The following is a 23,873-nucleotide window of genomic DNA, read 5'->3' as shown; positions in this document are numbered from 1 at the left end:
TTTGGATAGTTTTTTCGTATTATAGCACAGTGAAAAACGTTGTTTTATTTTCTTATAATCGACCAAGGTATTTAAAGATTTAATACTAGTTCTTTATTATTTTAAACTACTGAACTTTACCTTTGCAACTTTTTCTTTTCTATCCTTTTTTACTTCTTTGTATGAAGAAAAGGAAGTACCGTGTTGTTATCGCGAAAAATCTAAGTTTTCAAATTTCATCGGAAATATCCATTTTGACTACTTTCGGCGTGACGTTTTTACGTACGTATCTCACATAACTCAAAAACGATTAGCCGTAGGATGTTGAAATTTTGGATTTTGGGCATATTTTGTAATATCTGGCATATTTTGGATTTTGTAATATCTGGTTGTGCATCTCCCATTTGATTGCAATCAACTGAACTAAAAGTGCCCAAAAAAAAAGCCCAACTTTCGGCGTGACGTCTGTACGTACGATCCTATGTACCTCGCATAACTCAAAAACGATTAGCCGTAGGATGTTGAAATTTTGGATTTAGGGCTTTTGTAACATCTGGTTGTGCACCTCCCATTTGATTGCAATCAACTGAACCAAAAGTGTCCAAAATAATCCCAAAATTCAAAGGAATTTGAATTTTGAAATTTTGTTAACTAAAAAATTTTGTTAAATAATAAGCCCTCATTGAGAACTTTTCAACGATATATCATAAGTGGCACTTATTTTCATTGGTTCCAGAGCCAAATGAAATTTTAATTAATGAAATATTTGGATTTTAGAAGGGGAAGGAACATCACTTCGAATCAGATTTCATCTCCATTTTTTTTAACATTTACTTCTTTTTTAAATTAAATACATTGATTTATTAATAATTATTAACCTCTGATTGTAAAAAACGTTTTACGATAAATAATAATTCAATAATAAAAAAAACAAATTAAAAATTAACTTCAGAGAATGAATGAGGATGATATATGACTATAAATGAAGTGTAGTCTTGTACAGTCTCAGCTCGACCATTCCTAAAATGATTGTTTAATTCAAACCCAACCACCAAAGAAGGCCGGCCTCTGCGGTACGAGTGGTAGCGTCTCGGCCTTTCATCCGGAGGTCCCGGGTTCAAATCCCGGTCAGGTATGGCATTTTCACACGCTACAAATCATTTATTTCATCCTCTGAAGCAATACCCAACGGTGGTCCCGGAGGTTAAAAATAAAGAATACCTATAAGCACAATTTAGTATTAAAATTCGTATAAAAGTAACTGCCTTTACTAGGATTTGAATCTTAGAACTCTCGACTTTGAAATCAGATGATTTCCAATGACGAGTTAACTACTAGTCCAGCCCCGTGGGCTGTCTTGCCTACGGATATCTAAAAGAAAGGATCATTTTCATGCTTATTTTTATAATTTAGATTATATTTTTTATGTTTATATAAAACTTAGGCCAGAGTTTAAGTAAAATAAATTTTATATAAAAGGACAATTTTCTATTTCTCAAAAAGTAGTACCGGGACGGTTTTCCGGCACCACTGCACCAACAGTATTTACCTAACTGAGAGACGGGATTTCAGTTAAATATATGGATTAATGGAGATTTATAAATAAAGATTAAGCGATTTATAATAATAAAGCGATTTTAGATAAAATAAGATCAAATTAAAAAAAAAAAAAAAAAAAAAAATCGTTATTGTTACATTAATATAAAAGGAAGTATAAAAATGAAAAATAGTTGTAATATTTGTTAAATATTTTCTGTTCTTGACAAGATTTTTTTTTCATAAAAAAGTTATAACAGTAATATGAATTTAAAAAAAATGCTGTTTTGCTTTTTTTTATTTTATATTGGCCGGGATTATAAAGGTTGAACAACGTTGATAACTAATATTACTTGCATTTTTGAGAGGAGAAGAGGAAAGATAACATGTAATACGTTTTAAATTGAATTAATTTATAGTAGGCTGTAGAAAAAAAAATAAGCCGGTTTTAACTAAATGTATGAAAAATAAACGTACATCTGTGTTAGTTTGTAAATGTATAAAAGGAATGAACGATTCAAATACTTCTAAAAGATTTTTTTTTATACCTCTAAAAAGTCGTTTTATACTGATAATTATAAAGTTTTTGACTTTTAAATAACCTTTGTCCATGGTAAAAATTGCTGTTTTGGGAACAGTAATGTTTACTGTTTTAAACAAATGTACTGTACGCACGTAGGACGCACGTTAAGCTTGTATTACCGTAGCTTCTCATTTTAAAATCACTGCATTGGGAGATATTATTTAAACCCCGTAAAGCACCACGTTTTGTGTAAACATTCTGCCCTAACTCTTACTGTTCTTACAGTACACAAATGCACACATACACTTGTTTACAGATATACGTGACAATGTTAACGTTTTTAACTTGTTCTAGAAAAAATAAAGAATGAAACGATTTTATTTACAACCATTAACGTACTACAGTCGATCGATGTTTAAAATACACAAACATTATTATAAACTCACAAGAATGGATTCGTTAAATCGTATTTTAGATAGAGGTTCATCAATTTTTGTAGCCAACAATATTATAAATTGACAGATTTAATTAAATTGTCTTTACCAGCGATTTCACATCAATCTTCGTTAAAAAGAAGCTTTTTTGTAATGTAATGGACAGTTATTTTTATTTTTTTGTTATTATTATGACTTTTCTACGCCTATCAAATAAACATATTGAAAGAATGTTGTATTTATGGAAATCCAGGTGGAAATGAACAAGTAACAAATTTTTTTTATTGCAATGAATTGCTTGAAACTTTTTTCTACAGTAATGTTATAAAAATTTTTCAAACGGTAATATTAGTCAAAAATAGATGGAATATAACAAGAAAATAACAAATATTCCTTATTTAAAAACAAAAGTAATGAAATGTAGTAGAAATAACAAAGATGGACCGCTGAATGTGAAAATAGGAGGAGAAAAGATTATGGAGGTAGAAGAATTTTGTTATTTGGGAAGTAAAATTACTAGAGATGGACGAAGCAGGAGCGATATAAAATGCCGAATAGCACAAGCTAAACGAGCCTTCAGTAAGAAATATAATTTGTTTACATCAAAAATTAATTTAAATGTCAGGAAAAGATTTTTGAAAGTGTATGTTTGGAGTGTCGCTTTATATGGAAGTGAAACTTGGACAATCGGAGTATCTGAGAAGAAAAGATTAGAAGCTTTTGAAATGTGGTGCTATAGGAGAATGTTAAAAATCAGATGGGTGGATAAAGTGACAAATGAAGAGGTATTGCGGCAAATAGATGAAGAAAGAAGCGTTTGGAAAAATATAGTTAAAAGAAGAGACAGACTTATAGGCCACATACTAAGGCATCCTGGAATAGTCGCTTTAATATTGGAAGGACAGGTAGAAGGGAAAAATTGTGTAGGCAGGCCACGTTTGGAGTATGTAAAACAAATTGTTGGGGATGTAGGATGTAGAGGGTATACTGAAATGAAACGACTAGCACTAGATAGGGAATCTTGGAGAGCTGCATCAAACCAGTCAAATGACTGAAGACAAAACACACAAACACACACTTATTTAAAAAATAATGAAGCCTCTCCAATTAAATTTCAGAAAGAACAAAAAAAATAAATAATGGAATTTTACTTCCTTGTACGAAGTAAAGAAAGTATTGTGATCGCGAAAAATTTTGGTTTTTAGAATTTAACGGAAATATCCATTTTGATCATCCCTGAAGAATCCATTTTGACTAGTTTCGGCGTGACGTATGTGTGTATCTCGTGTAACTAAAAAACGATTAGCCCGTAGGATGTTGAAATTTTTAATTTAGGACTTTTGTAATATCTAATTGTGCACCTCCCCTTTTGATTGCAATCGAATAGACCAAAAGTGTCCAAAAAGCCCAAAATCCGAAAAAAAATTGGATTTTGGACTTCTTAACTGCAGTAATAAGACCTGATTGAGAGCTCTTCAACGATATGTCATAAATGGTACTTATTTTCATTGGTTGCAGAGTTATAACCAAATAAAATTTTAATTAACAAAATATTTGGTTCTTACAAGGGGAAGGAACATCGGTTCAAATCCGACTTCATTTTGTTTTTTTTTTATCTATTTTTTTTTTTTTTATTTAAATATATTGATTTATTAATTAACCACTGATTATAAAAAAAGTTTTACAATAAATAATAATTCAATAATAACAATAAAAACAAAAAATGAAAAATTATCAGAAGTTATTCATGAAATAAAATTTTACGTACGTTTCATTTAAAAAAAAAAGTGTATGTAATTTAATAGGCGTACAAGGAAGTCATGTGGTGTCCACATCAGATTTTTCTACATCAATGAAATTTTTTTTATTTTCATATTCAAATAATGAATAATCAATAAATATATTATTCACTCAAGTCTAGTAATGTGGGGCGAATTATGATAGATATACAATAATAGATAATAAACAATGTTTAAGCGTTTCATATAATAAGCAAAAAGAATAAATTATTACAAAACTCTTACCGGCCCGATTTCGTTTATATGTAATACATATCACATTTACAGAAATACAATTCTCATGATTATTCGTTGTTTAATAAATGAAATCGGGCCGGTAAGAGTTTTGTAACAAATGTTTCTATTTTTTGCTTATTATATGGAACGCTTAAACATTGTTGATTATCTATTATTGTACATCTCTTGTCTATTATATTTATTTAACATGTATTTTTTTAAAGAAAATTCTAAATTAATAACAGATTTAGATAATAGAAATGTAGTGTCTTACTTTTTTTTATATCAGTATCGCTTTTATAAAATCAGTTTTATTTATATTACAGAAATTTTTGTTTTTTGAGCGGAAGAAATATCTGCGAGACTCTTACTGTACGGTTGACAATTTCATTGTAAGTATTTTGATATCACTGCGTTTATTTTTATTTTTTATGAATTACTGATTGTTATCTTATGGATTTATTATTAAAATTTATTGCCTTTCTAGAACAAACAATACACTTTTTTCTAATTTCTAGGCCAATTTTTTTTTTTTTTAAATTCATATCATTCTCTTCATACCATATTTTTCCTTTTTTAATAAAACTCGTATAATGACCTTTACGAATCAAAAATTCATGATGTAATACTGCACTTTGTAAGTGTAATCCTCGATTTTCATCATTAAATTCGATTTTACCAATCAAATTTATTTCTGTTTTATTTATTCCTTTTTTAATAAAACTATTGTAATCTCTTGTAAGATTTTCATTTTTTTTTTTAAAGAAGTGATGGGAATTAAAAATTTTTTTTCATCTTCAGTACTTTCATTTACGTAAGAGCATTTACTATTTATTTAAACAAGCTATAGTATTATTTTCTTTTAAATTTTATTATTTCAAGTACGTTATCAGGTTTTTGTACGCTACTTAGTACTGCTATCTAGTGGCACGATTCGTAAAGATACATTAAAAAATTAATAAAATGACATATTCGAGTCCAACGGTTCATCAAATGAAAAAAAAAACCGTTGTCTAACAAAATTTGAGGTATTTTTTTAAAAATATTCTTTATTACAAATCTAATTGGACTGAGATATAATGTTTTCACGCTTATTTTATTCCCTATTTTCATTTCGCTGTTAAGTTAGGTCATGTTTAGAACTGTAAACGTAGTTCGTTGACTTTGTCGCCTCTTACCAACGAAGTTCTAACGAACTCCGTGATATTTTAATAATAAACTTTTGATTAAGTAAAAAGGTTAAATTCAGACCACATTCTACGGTTATATTTTACTGTTACTTTTTTGTACAAGCAACTGTAATTTTTTTAATAAAATATAAGATATATAATTACATTCAGTTTAATTACCACTGTTCTTTCAACGTTTAATATGTAATTTTCTACAAAAAAAAATACGCTCTATCATTCAACTAGGTTACAATAGATATCTAAACTTATTGTTTTCATTTGAAATACTCTATTTTCATTTCATTAAATAAAAAACACATTCAAAATTAATAAATACGGTAACTTTACAATTCATAGAATTTTATAGGTACAGAAATTAAAAAATACATACAAACTTACAGTAATTAAACAATGTATTCATTTTCAAATGTGAAAATATATCAAACTAATGGAAATAAAAAATTTAATGGTTTTATGATATTTAAATTTTGAAATGATTTAATTGAGTTTATAACAAAGACTATAACGAAAAGAAATAAAGTATTATTTTATAAAAATCTGATGTGGACACTACATAACTTCCTTGACCGCCTATTAAATTACATTTACATATTTTTTGCTACACCTCACTTAAACTTATTTCATTTGAAAGTGAGGTACGTCCTCCAATTCTTTAATAAAGTAGACAGTTACACAGTTGCACTGTGGTAGACATCACATCGCATCACATTTTTTTGTGGTGTCCATATCAGCATCTTATACTAGTTTATATATTAATTTTGTTTCACATCACTCAATTAGTTTATGGTGTAAGTGAGAACTGTCGGATCCGTAACCATGCACACATCGGTTCGAATCCGATTTCATATAAATATATTTTTTTAACTTATCTTAGCCAAAATCATATAGATTACAATGATGCATTTATCCTTAAGATACTTTCACTTTCTTAGCGCAGATTCAGCGATCGTCTTGCCAAAATCTTAGAACATCATAGGGAAGAATTTCTCATAGCGATATATGAAAAGAGTGGATATTGAGATTAGGACAATCTACCCTTAGAAATATTTGTTCAGGAAAAGAAAAAAACCACCCGATATAGCGCTTCATAACTCCTTTCAAATAATGGAAATCCACTTCTCTTGTGATGCATAATAATCTTAGGTATCTTTTATCCAAAACGGAAAGAGCTAATTGCCCCTTGACTCAAGTATGTGATATATTTTTCCCTTTTAGCTACTAAAGAACCACTTGAAAACAGGATAATGATTTCACAAGGAAAATCCTTCGCCTATATAAATAATTATACAGCAATGGGGATGAATCCAATTTGAACTACATACGTTTCATCTAGAATGATTCCAAAGCAAATTTAGTTCATGTTATTTGTATGATTACTCAACTATTTATATTAATTTTATTATTAATCATGGCCCGTACTGATATAAATTAATTATATAATAATTTCCACTTACCAACTATTTTTATTATTATGGCCGATCACTTTCGGATATTAATCCATCATCAGGAATATTTATGTGTTACGGCTTATAATTATTTCCTTCATAAATTAATATTAAATGAATTTTGAATTTAGAAAAAAATTTATAAATTCAACAATTGATGGTCAAAAAGTAAAAATAATGTCGACGTTGTCCGTCATGTTAGTATGACGCTCTCAATTGTTGTACATGTTGAAGCAGTCAACAATTGAGAGCGTCATACTAACATGACGGACAACGTCGACATTATTTTTACTTTTTGACCATCAATTGTTGAATTTATAAATTTTTTTCTAAATTCAAAATTCATTTAATATTAATTTATGAAGGAAATAATTATAAGCCGTAACACATAAATATTCCTGATGATGGATTAATATCCGAAAGCGCTCGGACATAATAATAAAAATTGCTGGTAAGTGGAAATTATTATATAATTAATTCAACTATTTATAGTGATAATCTAAAAATTGTAAAAATAAACAGTTTATTTTATGTGTATACCTGAAGATAACTTGGAAGAGAATGAAATTTCTTTTAATATATATCCACTTTAGTGTATTGATTTCCTGTTCATTTCATAAGAAATAGAATCATTTTCGTTAACATGATGCATTAATAAAAATTATGTACTTTATAAAAATTGTAAACAAATTTTTACAATCGCGCAATCGTAAACGCGAGTTTCCTTCCACCTCCTTTCTGCTTAAATTTATTTTTATTTCTACCTCTAAGTCAGAATTTTTTAATAACAACTTACGTATTGCTTGGCAATGAAGCAAGATTGCTTTCTACCTGATTGAATGAATCTAAGTAGAAAAAATTAATGATTTTTTTTTAATACTCAATATTGTATTATTCATGATTCCTAGATAAATTTATGCATATCGGAATATACAATTATATAAGATTATAAATTTAGTATCTTTATTCAGAGTAAATCAGTAATTTAAATTATAAACGCTTGAATAAAAAATTGTTAAAATAATTAAAATAAACGTAAAATATTAATAATGTAAAATAATAAATTAATGAAGTTACTGTAGACTAAACATAAAAAAAAAAGTAATATTAAGACAAAAAAAAAATTAATTAATATAAAATTTAGTAACTTTAACTGGAAAATTTATTGTTGAACTTTATACGAAAAATAATTCTATTAATTCCAACTAAGATGCGAGCTTGTACTTTCAGTAATAGAAAATGCAGACTTTTAGATTTTTTTCTTTAATAAAAAAATACGAAGTTTGTTTAATTCCACAGTTTTTGAAAACAAAAAACAGCTGCGAGCAAATGAATGTTGTTTGAAAAACATTAAATTTCCCAAATTCTAATATTTGTGGTATTTCCTAACCCTTTATACCATCATAATGAGTGAAAGTTATGAATACTGCGTGGTTTTTTAAATCGACAAAAACATTTGTAACAAACTATTGTTGTAAAAAAAATGAGCTATAATACAAAATTTTGTGGGTATTTTATGCAGATTGGCGTTTATATATATATATATATACTTTTTTTTATTGAAATATATGTTAAAAAAGAAATTAAAAATAAACTTACTGTTAATTGATAATTTTTTTTATGGAAACCTTTTTATTAATTTTTTATTGTAGAAATTTTTATTAACACAAAAAAGTAATCAAAGTAAATTTTTATTATACATATATAAAAATTACAGTATTAAAGAAATAAATGTAAATACGTATTTAGACAGCATAAAAAGCTGTTGTAGAACTATAATGTTTCAGTCATATTTACCCTGCAGATTAAATTCAAACTGAAAAGAGAGATTATTTTTTTCATTTTTTTCTATTTTTTTTTATAGCGACGTGTAATTCAGATTAAATATTCGCAAACAGAATAAAAAGCATATTTTCCTAAAAAAAAATTAATAAGATTATTATTTAAGCTTTATTTTTAAATTTTTATCCTTTAAATTTTTTATGACATACGTACATACATCCTGCATTTATCCTTCTACTACAAGCGTCCCCTTATATACGTACGCAAAATGAGAGAGAGCAGTTCAATTCTTGTAGTAGAAAAGATGTCCGCGTATATCAGCGATTATCATTTGTTGAAACACTAAATATTTCGTTTTTTTTTTTTTTTTACATGACCTTCAAGGATTGTAATGTATTTAGGGTTTATATATATATATATATTTGTTCTACCGTAGCAGCTCAACGCCTGAACCGATTTAGATGTATGACCCTGCGTTTGAATCCTTACGATAGCTGGAGTGTCACAGGCTATTTTATATGTGTGTATATATATATATATACATTAACTTAAATGTAATTTATTTAAGTTTATTTTCCTCTTGATTGAATAAAATTAAATATGATAACATATTTTACTTTAAAATATTACCTTTATTAATCTCTTGGGTTAACCAAACTGTACAAACTTATAAATTAAATACACTACGTTTCGCTTAGAATTTTCTAAGCTTCCTCAGGTCACAATACACATTCTTACATAGATCATACAAAATTCTCTTACATATTAAAAACTTAACTGGTCTACCCATCCTAGATAACAATATTTTATTCCCACCCTTGTAATAGATCTTCCTACTCATACTTGACTCATCTTATCTTTAGATAAATATATGTATCTCTTTATATAACCTGAATTTATAAATACATATAATTATGTAAAGATATGATGAGTCATGTATGTTTGTTTGATGTGTGTATGAATGTACATTGTCACCTGAGGAAGCTTAGAGAATTCTAAGCGAAACGTAGTGTATTTAATTTATAAGTTTGTACAGTTGATTGATTTCCCACCGAGTTGGTCTAGTGATGAACGCGTCTTCCTAAATCAGCTGATTTGGAAGTCGACAGTTCCAGCGTTCAAGTCCTAGTAAAGCAGTTATTTTTACACTGATTTGAATACTAGATCGGGGATACTGGTGTTCTTTGATGGTTGGGTTTCAATTAACCACACATCTCAGGATTGGTCGAACTGAGAATGTACAAGACTACAATTCATTTACATTCACACATATCATCCTCATTCAACCTCTGAAGTATTATCTGAACGGTAGTTACCGGAGGCTAATCAGAAAAAAGAAAAGTTGATTGGTTAACCCAAGAGGATAATAAAGACAATATTTTTAAGTAAAATATGTCTTATTATGAATATGAACTTAAATTCAATTTATTTAAGTTTATTTACCTCTTGACTGGATGAAATTAAATATAATTAGACGTATTTTATTTAAAAATATCTTTATTAATCTCTTGGGTTAACTAATCAACTATTCAAACTTATAAGTTATAACTTATAGTTAATTCTTTGAATTAAAAATATTAACATCACGTCGAAAAATAACTGATTATTAACCAACGTAAAATGTATACAAACAAGCCTGAAAGGGTGTTTGAAATTCAGTACGGTATTCTACCATATTTTAGACTCGATGTGTTACCATTGGTGAATGTACGATTTTATCTCTACCAATAACGTCATGTCACTGTATATATGTTCTGTTGAACGAATTTTTTTACATTCACGATACCATGATAATCTATTTTACTAATGCAACTCAACTCTATTTTGCTTATCTTTCTTATTTTTGCGAACAATTTTCAGTAATAGTCTTTTTCTTTAAAACACTACAACATTATTCCTCTAGAAACAAAAATGTGAAAATCTTATTTATCGCAAATGTAATCTTATATTTGAGCTAGTGTAATAATTTTTATTTTCTCATTTAAACAAAAGCACAATAAAATTTCGACGAATCTGGTAAAAGAAAAAAAAATTCGTATATAGTTAAAAATAATTACCAAAGGAAATTACATTGCCGGATATGTTTTATTCTAGCTTTACAGGTCTTCATTTCTCTGATGATCCCCCCCCCCCCCCGCCGCCGCACCCTTTAAGGGAAAAACATATTTTTTTAATAATCTTCAAAAAAAATTCTTCTATGACTTGACTGCGTTTAATGTCAGGGAATCAGACAACAGACGGTGGTGTAAATAGGTAAACTATTTCTATGTATTTTTTTTATTTTTTGTCTTAAAACAAGTTTTATTAAATAAACCCAGTCCATTAGTCAAAAATATAATCATTTTATCTCGGAAAGGGATTCATTGGGCCTTGATTGAAACCCAATGATCAAATATAGCGAAACTTATAAATATGAGTACACATTAGACAGGATTATGAGCCCAGTTTTTACCTAATAAAATACCTACGATTTGACTTTTTGTAAAGTCGTTGGACCGATTCATAGACAATTTCATTCTCACCATACCAACAAATCAGAATATGTAAGTTATTTTAGACGTTCCTACATTTTTATCATATTTCAGTTTTATCATAGTTTTGTTAGATCATAGATATCTAACAAAATAAAAATTCCAGGCAAGAATAAACGAAAGAAACTGATAATAAATAGACGATTTACTAGCAGAGTAAACGCGAAATAAGACAAACAAAAATTAATAAAAAGCGTGTTTCAAAATCTTTCTCAGTTTTGGGTGGTCATTACGCTCATAATTTTTTCTAAATTCAGAAGATGGGACTAGCTAATCGACGGTGACCAACTCAAAACATATCTTGGACAATTTTTAAATGTTTTAAAAATTAGAAAACATGACTACATAAAAAAAAAAAAACTTCGGAGCATGGTTATTGAAATTTGCATTTGATTTTAAAATGAGCGATTTTTAAGCACGTTAATCGTGCGGGAGACAAACATTGCTGTTTAATATTAGATAATTAAAGAGCATTCAGACTACCAATTTTTTACATAGTATATATTTTTTTCAAATTATTTAAATTTATTTAAACACACATATAATCTATGACACTGTAACGTAAGGATTCCAACGCGGGGTCATACATCTAAGTCGGTTCAGCCATTAAGTTGCTACGGCGGAACAAACACACATACATATACCCTAAAAGATTTTGTAAAAATTGTTTTTACACGACTGCCCAAAAAGGAGTGTTAATGTATTTAGGGTGTACGTATCTATGTAAGTTTGTTTCTTTCACTGTAGCAGCTCAACGGCTGAACCAATTTAGATGTATGACACCACGTTTAAATCCTTACGTTACCGAGGTTGTCATAGGCTAAATAAATATGCTTTATATATGTATATACATATGTAGTAGTGGCGATTTGCCGGTTTGAAACTTTAATGAATTGAAACAATGAACTATGAGTCTCTATCAGTGTCTGAGCTGGGTTTGAACTGAATGATTCGAATCAATCGAATGAATAATATTACAAAAGCATTATATTTAAATTAAATTAAATAAAATAAATTAAAAATATCTTTGTTTAAAATAATGGGCTTCCCGTGGGGACTGCGTGTTAGGCTAGAGTGCTGGTGAGGTGATGCGACCACCTCGTGCGAGGCTAGACCAATCATCACTATCAAATATTAACAAAGAAAGTGCCCCTGGGGCACTGTTTTGGGAGGTGCAATGGGGTGCTCTTATAATATCTCTGCAAAAATTTGTTCGATTCGCAAAATTCAGAGGGGGTATTTGTTATAAGTTGAAGGCTAACTTTTGCATGCATCAGGTACACTCTCGATCTAACAGTTATTCGGAATAACAGTTATTCGGAAATATTTTATCTTCGAAACCAATCTTTCGATTTTCAAAATTCAAACGGGGTATTTGTTAGTATAATACAAATACACGACGGAACCAAAGTAGAACAAAAAGAGTCTGTCAGTAATGTTTTTTTTTGTTTTTTTCACCAGTCGTGTTTTTTAATCTTTAATATTTTTTCTTGTTTCTTCAGATATCAAAGAGCCTTAAGAGTACAGACTAAGATTTCCCAAAGATAAAGCTCTGTCCCATTCAGACAATTGTGTAACGTGTAAAGATATTCTACTAAATTATAAAAGTTTATATATTCAACAAGCTCGTTTTATTCCAGTTATAAGTAATTAGCATGAATTCAAATGGACCTAACAGCCTGCGTTGTAGAAATACAATGATTTTTTTTTTAAATCATTCATTTAAAATACTTTTTCATTTTTTTTTTTTCATTATTAATGATGTATTAATGTTGTCGACCAGAAAATGAACTTCAGCATTAAAATTTTATTATATAACATAAAATAATTTTATTAATTAAAATTAATTAAGCCTTAACAATTAGTGTAAGAAGTTTATCTTACACATCATTAACAGTGTCTTCTTTAATGCCTAATTTGGAACTACTGTTTCACCGATTTCACCTTCAAAGGTTAAAAATGCCATCAAGCTTTAAAGAGCTATAAAATTTGATAAAAAGTTAACCGTTTTTTTTTTAATAACAAAATATATCAACTAGAATTTGAATATAAAAATACAAAAATCCTTTTGTACATCACGTCCTCGTCAAACACATGAATCAGCCACGCGTAAAATATTAAAATAAAACAAAACGTTTAGATTGGGAACAAAGTCGATATTTTTATTTACGTAGTACATGTATTTCAGTGTTAAAGCTTTTCATTTAATTTTTTATTTACTTATTTACTCTTTTATGTACTATTTCCTCAGTAATTTTTTATGATGACTGTTTAAAAATCAAAATGACTATCTACTTTCAGATTTTTTTTATAAACCGTTCCAATTATTATATTGTTTTCCAATTCACCTGTAACTGTTATCATAAAATAATATTATGTATTTTATACTTGCTTAGAATATGTTTTTCTTGAAATATTAGTTAGCACAATGGTTTTTTTAATTTAAATTGCTTATTTTTTTATAGTGATTTAGTATTTCATTTTTATCATACTTTTCTTTATAATTATATTTAAAACTCCTGATGATAATACTTTTCGGTGAAACGGTGATCTTAAATTTCATAATAAAAATGAGAAAAGATTAGATATAATTATATCATTTTTACTTTCCCGTCTAGATAGCGCAGTAGCAGAGCTCTAGCCCACCGGGTTGGTCTAGTGGTGAACTCGTCATTACAAATTAGCCGATTTCAAAGTCGAGAGTTCTAAGGTTCAAATTCTAGTAAAGGCAGTTACTTTTATAAGGATTTGAGTACTAGATCGTGGATACCGGTGTTCTTTGGTGGTTGGCGTACATTAACCACACATCTCAATAGTGGTCGACCTGGGACTGAATAACACTGCACTTCATATATGATATGATTTATACATATCATCCTCATTCATCCTCTGAAGTAATACCTTACTGTGGTTCCGGAGGCTAACCAGAAAAAGAAAAGAAAAAGCTACAGCTCTAGAAGGGAAAGCATTGTAATCGGTCCAATTTGGGAATATGCGGTTTTCACTAGATCTTGCCCTTTTGACACCTATGGAATCCCGAAGATCGGATGGAAATTTTACGGATAATAATGTTCGTATTATGTGCGAGCGCATGTGTGTGTTTCTCTAAATCACTTATATCACCATAACTGCTAGACCGATTTAGACCAAACTTAGTCAGATTACTTCTATAAATGGGACATTGATTCTGATAAATTTTCAACTGGAAAATTCAAGGGGGTGAGGCTGTAAGCAAGGTCACCCTCAGTATCTCAAGATTTCGCCTAATTAAGGTCGTATTTATCTTAGGCACAATTGTTAACGATTAAAAAATAACAATATTTACAAACAAAACTTAGCAAAATCGCACCCCCACTCCAAAAAATGCTGTTATAGTCGTCTAGTATGCTGTGACGTCGCAGGTGAGCGGTACAATTAAACAAATGAATAATATTTAAAGTATAAAAAAAATAAATAACTCGGTCTGGCTGGATCTTGAATTCGGTCGATTTGATACCTGGTGCGTTAAGCCTCGCGGCTGCAAGTTGTGAAATTACATTAGTTTAGTTAATACCGACCGTCACCGCTAGTACCGCCACACTCACGTGAATTAAATACGGTATGCGTACGCACTTTAGTTCGAATCAAGTAAATAAACGAAAAAATATTATATTTAAATAAAATTATAAATATTTTAAATTAAGTTGTAATGGTGTGTAAGCCTTGCATCAGAAACAACCCACAGTTGTAACACTTTCCCGAAACACGACCCCGAGCCGGGACACGGTTTGATATATATATATATCCACACACGCGCGTACAGGTAACACAAAAAACGGGAACTTTTGAACTCCGTCTGTACACCTTTAAAACTATCGCTGATTTTGTAAAACATTTTTATGACGAAAGCACGCTGTTCACCGTTCCACTGCTCCATGATGACCGAGTAGCAAGGTTGCCTTAGCATAATGCAGTGCTGCCAACTCTACATGGCTGCCACTACGCATTTCAAAAGTTCCCGTTTTTTTTCTCTTTGTATTAAACAAGTGTATTACAAAAAAAAACACACACACAGACATGCATAAACATACGCATCTCGCAAACGTGAATTATTTTTAAAAAACTATACTTTTGTAAGTTAAAATATTCAGTATAATTGTAATAAAATTAATTATAAACTGTGGTATGCAATAAAAATAAGGTAATAAAGAAAATATTTTTATATTTTTTTCTTACACGGTTATAAAATTACTGCATGAAAACAGTAGACTTGGCAGAAGATCACACCCAGTGCAGCGAAATCTACTTAGAGAATTAAAAATAACTGCATTAAGGTTTTATTGCAAAACTGCAATTATTATTTGAGCTCATACGCTATATATATAAATCCAATTCTGTAACTATGAACTTTTACATTATATTTAGAAAATACTTCTGAAATTACCAATAAATTAATTTTAATTAGAAATTCCTTCATAACAATCCCTTGATGAACACATTCTGAATTACTTTTTAATTTTCTTTTTAAATCAGAAATCCATTAATTGTGTCTGCGAGCGTATATGTCTGATTTATTTGTGCAGTAGAATTCGTTACACAGTTTATATACAGTGCCTTTGATAATTGGCCGTGTTCAAAGTAGAACATCAATAAATATAACTTCATAGTTACATAGCACTAATTGTTTCAACTTTATAAATAGAACATTTAGTGAATGAATGAATAATTTAGTTTTTTTTTTTTTTACTTTCCCAGCGAATATGGCTAGAATAGTTATATATTAAAGGGGAAAGTTAATCTTGTCCAAAATGGGGAATTGTTTTTTTTTTTTACAAATCTTTATATTTTATTGCATAACTAGTTAATCTAGACCAAAACAACACATGTATGTATATACGTATCTACGAGTAAGAATGTGTAGCGCACTGCTTTTAACCTTATATTTCAGGGTTGACCACACCGACTTTTTTTTAAATTTGGTTCAAACATTTGTATATATAGAACACTGATCATATAATTTTTTTTATATTCGTTGTAGGGGTGGGGAAAACCGCGAAATAAACAATTTTTCGATTTGCTTCACTGGCAATTTAGAGAAAACTTTATTAAAGCTATTTATTATTTACAATTCATATATAAATAATAAAAAAGAAAATTATATATTTTTCAGAAAATCAACCTCCGCCTCTTAAAATTGAATATATATTTTTTGTTCTTTCACTCTATCTTCCTTGGTTGAAATATTTTTCAAATATTTTTTGAAAGTTAATACTTCATATATAGAGCTATCAAGAAATGCCTATAAGTATTTTAGATTATAGACCCCGGACCTAAAATGTAGAAAAGATTTTTGAAAATCTTATTTTTCTTATCCTAGTCTCTATTGAAGGCCGTGTTAAATTTTTACAGAACATTTTACTTAAGCAAATTTGTTAAGCTTAACCTATATATGAATATTTTTAAAAAATCGTTCTTAACATTTATTAACCATCACTAGAAAAATATATATTCTGTTTTTTTGTTTTTAACATCTCTTAATTTTAATTATTACAAAAACTTATTTTTGTATTTTTACTTCGTACAAGGAAGTATTATGATCGCGAAAAATTTCGGTTTTCAGATTTCAACGGAAATATCCATTATGACCATCCCCGAATCCATTTTGACTAGTTTCGGCGTGACGTCTGTACGTACGAATGTATGTATTACGCATAAACCAAAAGCGATTACCCGTACGATGTTGACATTTTGAACTTAAGACTGTTGTAACATCTAGTTGTGCACCTCTCCTTTTGATTACAATCGACTAGACCAAAATTGTTAAAAAATTCCCAAAATCCAAAACATTTGGATTTGAGGCTTTTTCTTGCAGTAATAAGCTCTCATTGAGAGGTTTTCAACGATGTATCATAAGTAGTACTTAGTTTCATTGGTTCCAGAGTTATAGCCAAATAAAATTTTAATTATGAAATATATGGATTTATTGGGAAAGGCACATCGGTTCGAATCCGACTTCATCTCCTTTTTTTAACTTCTTTTTGTTTAAATATATTGATTTATTAATAATTATTAACCTCTGACTGCAAAAAATATTTTACAATAAATAATAATTACAATAACAACAATAAAAATATCAGAAGTTATTAAGGAAATAAAATTTTAATTCATTTAATTTTATTTACTTTTCATTTAAAAAAAAAAAGTGTGTATGTAATTTAATAAGCGTATAAGGAAGTCATGTGGTGTCCACATTAGATTATTTTCTAAATTTTATTGTAATTTCCTTATTTTCTTAAATTGTGTATTAAACATTTTATGTATTTCTAAATCAATTGGTATTTACATCTATTTAGGTAATAGAAAATAAATACTGAAGCGGTTGAAATCATAAGGTGCGAAAGTGAAGTTAAGTTAGTAAATGTACAGACTTTACGTTTTTTATCTAAATAGGTATCTAACGTTTCACTTACCAATTCTAATCAACTTTGTTTCCCCCGATTGTTCAACAACTTCTTTTTATCTTTTCTTTTTAATTTGGTTCGTTAATTTTTATAAACATTTTATATTCATACTATTCTATTTCAATTCGTTAAATTGGATAAATTCAAACTTATTTTAAATATTATTTTGAAGTAATATTCAAACTAAATTAAATGTAAATATTTTTTTTTTTGCTAGTTGCTTTACATTTCCTCGATTAATAAGCTTTATAACTTACTTCAAAATACGTGAAAACATTTAAGGTGATGTTACTTTTTACAAATAAGTATTATTCGGAAATAGTAGGTAATTTTAGTTCATTATATTAATTTGTCTTCAAAAAGACAATAAAAAATAATAAAGTGAAGTTAAGTAAGTGTACAGACTTTACGTTTTTTATCTAAATAGGTATCTAACGTTTCACTTACCAATTCTAATCAACTTTTTTTCCCCCGATTGTTCAACAACTTCTTTTTATCTTTTCTTTTTAATTTGGTTCGTTAATTTTTATAAACATTTTATATTCATACTATTCTATTTCAATTCGTTAAATTGGATAAATTCAAACTTATTTTAAATATTATTTTGAAGTAATATTCAAACTAAATTAAATGTAAATATTTTTTTTTTTGCTAGTTGCTTTACATTTCCTCGATTAATAAGCTTTATAACTTACTTCAAAATACGTGAAAACATTTAAGGTGATGTTACTTTTTACAAATAAGTATTATTCGGAAATAGTAGGTAATTTAAGTTCATTATATTAATTTGTCTTCAAAAAGACAATAAAAAATAATAGTTTTTTATTTATTACAACTAAAATCTTACTTGACCTTACGCCTATGTATACGCGAAAAGTATTCTTTTTTAAAATATAAAGAAAAAAATATTAACTTCCCAATAACCAATCTTTTCTCATTGTTCTCGTCAAATTTAATGGACCGTTAATTTTCTAGTTATGGACTATTTTTCTAATGATTTCATTGAAGAATATTTATGATTAAAAACAAAGTTAGCTTTGATAAATAAGCATATGTATATCACACACACACACACATTGTGTTTTAATTAATGAGAAACAACCATTAGACGTCATGGGTAAATTAATATTTGTAAATAAAAATGTAATTAAAAATTTCGAGCTAGTTCAGAAAAGGAAATGATTAGCTGGCAAATTGTATATGTGCACCAATCACAAAAGCAGGCTTTAATTAATTTTATTTCGTGAAGGTTACATGCATTTTCCTCTTTGCGGCAATAATGTTGCACCTAATCAATTTTTTTTTACATATACCTCATGTCCTTCAAAATAATGCTTACATTTAATCCACTATACATTCTTATTTAATTTACAAAAATTAAAATTGTTTTTTTTACATTTTTTTTGTCAAATTTTTTATTTGGTAATGAATATATAAATATATTCATTATGAATGAAATAGATAATAAGTGGAAAATAGCTGAAAACTGGAAAACATTTTGGGCAAAGAATATAACAACTGGGCAAGAAGAATGAGAAAAGATTAGTTATTAGACAGTTAATAGGACATAATTTTAGAATTGTTTTACATATTTCATACAAGCTTAAATTTGTTAAAATGATGTAAATGTATTTAAAAACAATGTTCTTTCTTATATTTTTAAATGACAAATTTTAATAATGAAACAAATTACATAATTTTTCACAACTTAATTTGTGTAATAAAATATAATTCTTGATTTTTAATTTATATTATGAAACATGTTACAAAAATATCTGCTCGTCAACGAAGATATAAAGTAAAATATTAAATATAAATCATATATATTATGATGACATACATCACTTACTATTTTGGTTGTTTATCATTAACGTTAGTAGTAATTTTTTTTTTTATAAATAATTTTTGATAAATTTTTATCAGTATTTAAAAAATAAAAAATAATGAGTAACTTGTTAATTAAAAATTTTGTTACCATATCATAATTTAAAATGTCACTGTTTATTTATAGCTTCCTGACAGTATATATTTTAAATTTAACATGCAACGTTGCACGAGTAATAAAAAACTGCAATTTATCGATTATGTCTAAAACAAGTAGTGACAATAAACCGGTAAATACATTCAGTCAGAGTCAATAAAATTTCTGCTGGATGTAGAGGTGGTTGATAAAATATTTCTATCGATAATTTTTTTAAATAGCATTTAATCGTTATTATAGTTAAAAGATATTTTAATAAATAAAACTTATTTATGCTAAATTCTGTATACATACTAATTATTAAACATTTTTATTTTGATTATCTCGGTTGCTTTATATATATATATATATATACTAGCATCCCAGTCGCGGCTTCGCCCGCACTATATGATTATTGCGTTTTCCGTCCCGGTCTATTTTTATTTAATTTAATGTTTTTTAGTCAACTGGAGATAAGTGCGTCGCGTCGTAAATACAATAATACTGGCAGTCGCTATGTTGATTGATCCGTAAACCGTCGTATCCGTAAAAAATCGAAATGAAAAAACTGGAAAATGGTTTTTAGATATTTATCTAAAATTTTTTGCATGCCTAAATCATTCTACAAATGTTTTCACGTCTTTCAAGGTTGAATTTCGAAAAATCTAGAAGTGGTTTTTAAATATCGACAAGAAGATTAGACACATCAAAAATCAAGTTGATATCTTCGTTTGTTACCGTGAAATTAAAAAATAATTTGTGCTCAAAAAATATTTTAAAATCGAATTTAATCCTTGAAACTCGAAATTTCAAAAATCTAGAAATTTGTTTTTAGAGATTCACATGAAGATTACACAAACCAAATCAAGTTGTTATCTTTATTTGTTAGCGAGAAAATAAAAGAAATTGTAACTTTCATTGTTACTCCATTTTAACCCTTTAATTTCGGTAATTTTAAAAATCATTTTTTAATCTGGACTTACACTGTAAAAAGAACACGTATAAAAATTTTTAATTAATTTATCTTTAGTAGTTTTTAATAGGCGCTGATTATGAATCACTCAAGACATGAAAAATAAATAAATATATAAACATATATATATATATATATATATACTAGCAAACACGGCGCAGCTTCGCCCGCGCTGTATGGTTACTTGCGTTTCTCGTCGCCGTCAGGAGATATTTAACCTCCTGACAGCGCCCTCCCGTCTTGCCGGGGGCTCTGCTCCTGAACCTACCTGTGTTCGTTAAACTCATGCTTGTGAGAATAATACTAATAAATAAAAATTAAAGCCTGTTCAGTTTAAGAAAAACTATCAGTATATTGCAATTTCTTCACAACAATTTGATTAGTACAGGATGCGAAATTATGAGTGAATTAAGAATGTAGGTTTCAAAACGGTCGGCCTCCATCTTAAAAATATTAGTTATAATTGATTACCCGTACGAAATACGAGTAAAAATGTATTTTGCACGGTTCTTATTGTTACCCGTCTAACACCACTACGAAGTGGCAGGACTTCTTTTCTCTTCTTTTTTTTTATTTTTTAATTACTTTTGTTTTATGTGTTTTAGTGATGTAACCGGAGGCAGATGAAGCCACATGCATTATACATACAGTAACAGTGGCCTTTTGGGATAAGCCGCCGTCCTGTACACCGTCGCACTCTTTAAAATTGAAATTTAAAAAAACTCGAAAATAGTTTTTAAATATTTATCTGAAGAGTATTTTCAATCCTTCATCTAATGAATATCTCGTTTAATATAGTCGGAAATTGGAAAAAGTTTCAAGCATTGTTCAAATTTTTTTTACTTTCTTTCACCCCTTTCAAAGTTGAATTTTAAAAAATCTAAATATTGGTTTTTAGAAATTTATATGAAAATTATACATACCAAAACTCAAATCTTTTTTTTAGTGAGAAATTAAAAATAATATTCAAAATTCATTTTAACCCTTTAAATTAGGAATTTTAGAAAATCTACAAATTAATTTTTAGATGTTGACATGAAGATTACACATACCAAAAATCAAGTTAATATCTTCATTTGTTACCAAGAAATTAAAAAAAAAGAAAATTAAATTTCATTTTTATTCCATTTTGACTCTTTAAACTTGGAATTTCAAAAAATCCTTTCTTATTGTGCACTAACACCATAAGAACATGTATACAAATTTTCATTAATTTATCTTCAGTAGTTTTTGCTGGGTATTGACGAATTAGTCAGTCAGGACATGTTCATAAATACAGATTATATAATAATAATAATTACTATTAATTTCTATATGATTTTTTAATATTATTTATAAGGTCTAGATACACCGCTGTTAAATTTATAAATTCAGATTGCTGTTAATTAATTTAATTATTTCAGAATTAGTTTAGAATTTTTATTTCTTAAGTCTAATACACAATTTTATTGAAATATAATGTTCACGTATTTCGATGTTTTTTTTCCTAATAAAGTTAACTTTTTTTCTTACGAACGTAAATAATTACCATGAAATATTATTTTAAATATATAAAATTTTTTTATATAGATATCAGCGATCAATGATTATGATTGGTAAAATATAAGGATAAAATCGTTTATTTACATAACGTATACTACCCTCTCGTAGATTACCTTCAGGAAGGTCAACCGTTTGTAAGAACTGTCGCCAAATCCCCCTCCATTCTAAGCTAAATACTTGGGAAAATGGGCGTTAAGGGGGAATAAAAATAATAAGTTTATTTTATATGTATAAAATAACAAATACAACTTTAATTTTTCTACCATAATTATACAAGAACTTATTAAATATTTAAAAATATTATCAAAAAATATTTATTTAAATCCTTTTTTACAATTTCCGTTTTGTTTTAAATGCCAAAATTTAAATTGAAGAACGTAATTATTTAAAAATTTAATTAGTTAGAAAAAAGCATTGGATATGATAAAAAAACAATTTTTTTAAATGAAAAAATTATAAATTTTGAAACTGCCCTTAATCATTCCACAATTTAGTATTAAAAAATCAAAATAATACATTTTTCACCCAGATAACCTTTGAAATTTAGAATTATTGTTTATTTAGAAGTTTAATTAATTTAATTAAATTCTTTATTTAATTAATTAGTTTAATTAATTACTTTAAAGAGTTTCAACGAAAAAGATTATAAAAGAACGATAAAATTAAATATTGTGTCCCATAAAAAAACTGTTGAAACAATTTTTTTTTAAATTAATAAAAAACAATAATTATTATCATCGAATTTAATACAGTTTATATTTTTTAAAGGAAGTATACTTTTAAATTTTTTTTTCGTAACTATGTCTAATCAATAATTTAATTTAAAAATCCTAAATTTATCACAAATAAATATTTTGTAATTATACATATATTTTTAATTAAAGCCTATTTTTATTTAAAAATTTTGTATTAAATAATTTCATGAATATTAATTAGTAGCAAAGCGATTTTATAAGAGAAGAGAATAATCTGTTTTTATTTAATTTAGGAAAATATTTTAAAAATTAATTAAAAAAACATGTAAATTATTTTTTTTTAGAAAAACTTAATTAACTTAGAGAAATTAAAAATACAAAAAAAAGGAACATCTTTTACCTTATCGTGAAGAAAAAAAAAGACGGATGTCCTTTGCTTCGTAAGAAAATAAAAATGCCGCAGGGTTGAAGCGACAGCTACGTCGACTACACTTCCACAATATAAACAACTATTACCGGCCGGCGAGTGCGTCGGCCAAACACTGTGACTCCCAGCCTCCACAGAATTCAAGAGGAGACAGCGTGTTGTGTAGTTCAACGAATATCCGCTGGTAGCGCCACATACTGTATCACATAACACGTACCACATACATATCATCGAATGACTAATCTATGTAACCCACATTCTCTTGTTTCTGATCTCTTTTTTGGCGCGTCGCCTTGTAACATACATTCATTTGCACGATGTGCAACGTAAAACCCTAATGCATATTTAAGGTTAACGTCCACTATTCAAAATGCTATTACTTCTTTTTTTCGCAGGATTCA

At 27.8% G+C, this 23,873-nt stretch overlaps 1 protein-coding gene across 9 annotated transcripts in view; it reads right to left on the bottom strand.

Annotated features, from left to right (window-relative positions):
- LOC142331023 (uncharacterized) overlaps nt 1–23,584 on the bottom strand; it is a 735,029-nt gene extending 711,445 nt beyond the window's left edge. For all 9 annotated transcript variants that reach the window (XM_075376598.1, XM_075376602.1, XM_075376605.1 and 6 more), the window contains exon 1: nt 23,446–23,584. The gene's annotated coding sequence lies outside the window, so the exon portion shown is untranslated. The remainder of the gene's footprint in view (nt 1–23,445) is intronic.
- Nucleotides 23,585–23,873: the final 289 nt, after the last annotated feature.

The sequence above is a fragment of the Lycorma delicatula genome, chromosome 10 (assembly GCF_047948215.1).
Source record: "Lycorma delicatula isolate Av1 chromosome 10, ASM4794821v1, whole genome shotgun sequence".
NCBI lineage: Eukaryota > Metazoa > Arthropoda > Insecta > Hemiptera > Fulgoridae > Lycorma > Lycorma delicatula.
The sequence above is the reverse complement of the archived record's forward strand: the minus strand, read 5'-3'. Positions and strand labels throughout refer to the sequence as shown.